Here is a 6073-nt window from a genome sequence, read left to right on the forward strand (position 1 = left end):
TTGACGAGGAGACGTGCAGAATTACAGATCGAATCAGGAACCCAAATTGACGCCAATTGATCTATTTCCCCCCTTTAATTGGCTTCTCCTGGGGCTTTTTTTCCTTTTTTTTTTTTTTTGATCCCTCCTTAGCTTTTTACGCGCTCATGTACCAAATTAAACTTACTCCCCTCCCCGTGTAACAGGGGGGCAGTGACCAAGGACAAGGAACGCATGAAGCCAACCACCCGTCACCTCCGCGGCGCCCGCCGCCGTCCTGCCCTCCGCCATTTATCACCCTTGGTTTGATTTTTGCCTGTCCCTGTCGCTTGGGTTGAGTGGAGAGTGGAGCCTCCGCGGGGGTGCTGGCCACTGTGCCCCCCCGAGAAGTCAGAGGGGAATGGAGACGGCCGCTGCCTGGCCTGGCCCCCGGGGACGGTGGCTGGTCCCCGGGGGTCCTGAGGGGCGGAGGAGGGATCAGGGAGGCGTCTCTTCAGGTGTCAGGAAGGTGCTCGGAGGCCACCAAGGTGAGGCCCCCGGCTGGCCCTGCCGGCCGGGGGGGAAGGGGCTACAGATGCGTGAGCAAGGGGCTCCATCGGGCGGGAGCAGGTGGCCGCCTTCCGCGCACCTGGGGAGCCCTCCCCGCACCCCTCGGTGACAGCTTGCCCGCCTCCTCAGTGCCCCGTCTTGGCCCCAGGAAGCTCGGAGCTCCGCGGGGCTTCCTGGTGACCAGGTGGGGTGATGCCGGGCAGTAGGAGAGGTCCGGAGGGCACGAGCCCCGCAGAGCAGGAGAGCTGCGAGTGTGTCCGACAGCTGGGGTCGCTTGGGCCCCGAGGCCCTTGGGTCTGGCGGTACCGACCCAGCCACCATCTCAGCGCCTAGGGCTGCGGCAGGGACCCGGGCGGCTGGGAGGTTTACCTCACCCCCGCCTCTGCCCCCAGTGCAGCCCCCCTGCATGGCAGCCCGACTAGCAATCTAGAGGCCCGAAGCTTCTGGGCCCCGGTGACGGGGCTGGCACGACCCAGGGGGCGGTCCGTGCCAGCCCACCCAAGGCACAGAGGGTCCCCCGGCCAGCGCCCAGGGAGTGGGCCATTTGGACCATTGGACAGAAGCCCAAAGAGCCAAATTGTCTTAATCGGAGAAGCCAGACAGATTGGCCTGAGATCCAAATTGTCTTCGAGGCGCCCCAAATTACCTGCCCACTCAGCCAGACGCCACCCACCCAGGGTTCCGTTTGCCTCGATCGGGTGGGGGCTCCGGGGGCGTGTGCCGAGGCTCCTCTGTGTCCCCCAGTGAGCAGCTCTCTGTGGGTCATCGCCACCCTGACCCGGGCCCCTTCTGACCTCCATGCTCTGGTTGTGGCCCTCCATCGTGTCTCTTCCCCGAGTCCCCCCAGCTGTCTTCAGCAGGACCCCCTCTTGGGTCTCTACGCCATCATCTGAGGACCCCCACGCGCAGAACACCGAGTGTCACCTGCCGCCCAGTCCATCCCGCGGCCGTGTTCGCCTCCACTTGCCCCTAACATGCTATTTCTGGCAGAATCCACCGCTTGGGTTTTGTCTTTAACTTTTAACGCTCGCAAATCCCAATAAAGCATTTAAATTTATTTTCTTCTGAGTCCTCTGCTTTTTCAGTTGGGTACCTGGTGGAGGGAGGGAGGGGAGGTCTGAACCCTGGGGAGGGGGCAGGGCAGGTGGGAAGGGGGGGCAGGAAGACCCTGGAGGGGGGGGACACCTCCTCTGGGCCCCTGTGGGATTCAATATAGAGGTTCAACAGCAGACTAGATAAAGCAGAAGAAAAAAATCTGTGAACTCAAAGACAGGGCAGCCGAATTCATTCGATCAGAGAAGAAAGAGGAAAACAAAATAGAGAAAAAGAGTGAAGGCAGTGTAAAGGACTCATGGAATAGTGATGGGGTGCAGGGAGAACAGCCCAAAGGCCCGCAGCTCTCAGCAGTGGTGCCACCACTCTCGTGGATCTCGGGAGGCTCTGGGACCATCTCAGGGACCAAATCCTCAAAGACAGGGCTCCAGGCTATGGGGGGGGGGCGCCCCGGGGGGCTTTGCCAAGAGCCCACGGATGAGGACTAAAATGCCTTCGCTGTTTGTCAACCCCAGGGAATTTTCCCAGCCTCGGGGGACAGGGGGAAGGGCGTGGGCCAGGTTCTGAAAGGTTCCGGAAACTGTAGCTGTTGCTACAGATGGGGACTCGGGGCTACCCACACCTGGGGACTCATGTCACCTGTGTGCCCACCTGCACACGCAGACGGGCTCCCCGTGCCCCCAAGATTGAGGCCGCATCAGAGGGCACTGGAAACCCCCTCCCCTGCTCAGCCCTGTTCCGCCGCCCAGACCACCCTGACCACTGACCTTTAGGACCCTCGTGCTCCTCAGAAGGCAGTGAGACTGGCATCCAAGATGCTCGAGGCCTACCGAGCCCTCCCCTCACCCCATCTATCCCCAAGCCCTCGGTCAGCAGGTGTGCCCAGTGGGGAGAGGGCGGTGGGCTGTGCCCGGGGGCTGGGCAGCCTTCAGTGGGCGCCCAGGGCTCTCAGCCTCTGTCTGGGTTGGAGGAGGCCTTGCACCTGAATCCGCTCACTCCATCTCTGGTACTTATTGCCGGCCTGGTGCTGGGCTGTGGCCTCTGGGGTCTGGGTGGCGTCCCCAGGGGCGGCCATACTGCCCACGCTCCCTGAGAACTCAGCCAGGGGGTGGGGAGGGGCTGCCTGGAGGAGGTGGGATCAAGAATGAGGAGGGCTGGGAGAGTGGGAAAGAGCGAGCTGGATGGGGGGGCACCGTGCCCTCTGGGCAGCCAGGGCCCTTCAGGGGAGGCTGGGGGCCAGGGTGGGGCAGAGGGCCCCCCCACCAGGGAGGTGCTGAGACACTCCCGGGGGTTTGGGGTGTGGACCCAGCTCGGGACCCTCTGCCCAGCCCTGCCCACCCCCAGACCAGGTTGGAGTCTGTCTCCTGCCAACCCCATGTAGGACCCACCCCCGAAAAGTCCACTGCAGCCCTGCCCGGGGCCCCTCCCGGGACCCTTGGGATGCTGGGCCAGGGTCTCCCTTCCTCCAGCTCTGGGCAGCCCCTGCCCTTCCCAGCTGCCCCATCACCCAGCCTGCTCACCCTCACTGCAGCCCATTCACCCGTGCCTCTGCCCCCACCAAGACCGCCACAACCAGGGCACAGCCAGCCCTCCCGCGGCTCTCCTGAGTTAGCCCCAAGCCTCCCCCACTGCCGTCACTGCCCCCACTCCGCTCTGCTTGGCCCAGCCGTGTCCCAGGTGCCCTGGATCTGCCCAGTCTCTCCACCTGCTCTGCAAGCTCTCAGCTTACCCCGGGGCTCCATTCATCCATTCACTCATCCACTCATTCACATGTGTGGATGAGCACCCCCGTGCGGGGCACCCCAGGCTCGGAGTCATGGAGGGAATTATTGGGGTGCTTTTTCCAGTGGCTAGACCTCGTGGAGAAAGTGACTCAGGAGGTGAGGGTGGGGGTAGGGTCTCCTGGGAGGAGGGGTGAAGCAGGACCTGGGGAGTCCGGGGCTGGGGATGGGGCTGCCGCGGGGGGCGCGGGGGAAGTGTGGGAGATGAGGTCAGAGGCTATTGTCATTCATTCAAGGAATATTTATGGGCACCCACGGGGGTGGGCTGAAAGGTGTCCTCCCCGAAAAGACGTGTCCATGTTCTAAACCCCTGCGAATGTGCCCTGATTTGGAAAAAGGGTCTTTGCAGATGTGATGAAGTGAAGGATCTGGAGGTGAGACCAACCTGGATTTAGGGAGGGCCCAGATCCAGGGACAGGGGTTCCTACCATGGCAGAGAGGAGAAAGGACACAGAGGAGGGGCCGTGTGAAGACAGAGCAGAGATTGGGGGGATGCGGCCACAAGCCAGGAGCCCCCAGAAGCTGGATGAGGCAGGAAGGACCCTCCCCTAGAGCCTCTGGAAGGAGCCTGGCCCTGGACGCCTTGAGTTGAGTGCAGTGAAACTGATTTCAGACCTCTGGCCTCCAGGACGGAGAAAGAATGAATTTCTATAGTTTTAAGCCACCCAGCTTGTGGTCACTGAGGAAACGAGTTACACGAGGGCACACCTCCTCTGCCTGGCCCTGTTCCAGAGGCCGAGGGCACTGCAGTGAGCCCAGCAGGTGGCCACGCCCGCACCCCCCCTCAGGATGATCCCTTCCCGTCTCCACTTCTGACCTCCAAGCGGAGCCCAGGTGGTCTTTTAAAACATCAGACCAGGGACTTCCCTGGTGGTGCGGTGGTTAAACTGCGAGCTCCCAATGCAGGGGGCCTGGGTTCGATCCCTGGTCAGGGAACTAGATCCCACATGCATGCCGCAACTAAGAGTTTGCATGCCACAACTACGGAGCCCGCCTGCCACAAATAAGACCCGGTGCAACCAAATTAAATAAATAAATAAAATAAAATAAAACATCAGACCCGGTCCCACCTCTGCTCTTGGCTTCCCTGGAGACAAACCGAGTCCTCGCGATGACTTGCAAGGCCACCCTGGCCCACCCACCGCTGGGCTGGTTGAACACACGTGCATGTTCCTGCCTCAGGGCCTTTGCACGGGCTGCCTCTGCCTGGACCCCTTTCCCTGCCGGCATCCACCTGGGCCCTGCCCTCGTCCCTCGGTGCTGAACTGCACCCCCCTCGGGGAGGCCTGCCCTGAGCACCCTTTCAGGAGCACCCCGTGTGTTCCGGTCCCCCGACCACTTGCTGAGTGAAGAGGACAGGGGGAGGGCGGGAGGACACCAAGGCTTGACCGTGAGCCATGGGAGGAGACTGAGTTTGCTAAGCTGGAGGCACTGGACTTGCTTCCCCGCTGCTGACCCCACGTGTGTCTCCACCTGGTGTTTTCACCTGAGATGCAGCATGGCACCTGCTGGGGCCTGTTCAGCTGCCTCAATGTGCTGCAGACCCTTGACCAGAGCACGCTCATGGCCACCACCCCACACCTGCTCCAGGGTCCTCTGCCCCCTCCCGCCACGTTCAGTCAGTCGCCAAGGCCCACTGGAAGCTGGACGCTGCTTCCAGTCTCTGCTCCAGACACTCTCCATGTGCGACTAGGCAAGCTTGCTCTGCAGGCCCATAGCTTGCTGCTCTCCCCTTAGGACCCTCCATGGCTCCCGTGGGCCACTGGGTAGAGTGCAAACCCCAGGCCAGGCTTTCCTGGGGTCTTAAGCACCTGGCACCCTCCGGTTTCTCGGTGGGTCGTGTCTCGGTCCCCACCCCCTCACCCCTCAGGCTTCACACAGGCTGGCTGCTGTCTCCTGGGCCCCCTAACCCCCCGCCCCCGTGCCCTCTCCATCATTCTGTGCTGTCCTGGCTCACCCCGCTCCTGGGTCTCTGGGGTCCAGAGCTGCCCCTCCCGTGTAGACAGCGGCCTGGCATGCAGCCCCTGCCTGTGACCCCCAGACATGCCGTAACCACAGGTGCATCATCTCGCCTGCTGTCAGGTCCTCCCAAGCTGTCCGGAGCTCTCGGCGAAGCCCCCAGCGCAGAGCCAGCCGGGGAGAAGGCCCCGGAGGGTGTGGGGAGGGACCCCATCATACCAACCCCTGAGGACCCCTCGCCACGCAGCCCCGTCTGTCCGCTCTCCGCCTTCAGGGGAGAACCCCGCCTTCCCCGAGGCAGGCCTCCTTGCCTCGGCAAGCGCGCATGTGGCCCTGGGCCCCAGGCCTCACCTCCAGCAACCTGTGTCCACCTGCCTGGCTGGTCCTGGCTCCCGGGGTCCCCACTCCTCCCGGCTGCCTGGGCCTGGCACCCAGCTGGCACTCCTGCACAGGTGTGGCCGCCCCGGGGGGCCACAGGCCAACAGGCCACCCCGGGAGGCCTGGCCCCTACCTGCCCAGCCCCCTCTGGCCTCATTAGCGCAGCCTCCAGCCTCTCCCGCCCCAGCCCCAGACAGCCCAGGCCTCAGCGGCCAGAAACCACAGAGAAAATGCCTGTTTGTGCCAGTTATGCCGAAAGCAAAACAGTTTGTGGTTTGTGACCCACATTTTTTGCCTTTTTTTTCAGAACATAACAAAGCTCAAGACAGCTCCCCCACCCCCACCCCCCAGGCAGACAGAAACGATCTGTTTAC

This window comes from Eubalaena glacialis, chromosome 10 (assembly GCF_028564815.1).
Source record: "Eubalaena glacialis isolate mEubGla1 chromosome 10, mEubGla1.1.hap2.+ XY, whole genome shotgun sequence".
Classification (NCBI taxonomy): domain Eukaryota; kingdom Metazoa; phylum Chordata; class Mammalia; order Artiodactyla; family Balaenidae; genus Eubalaena; species Eubalaena glacialis.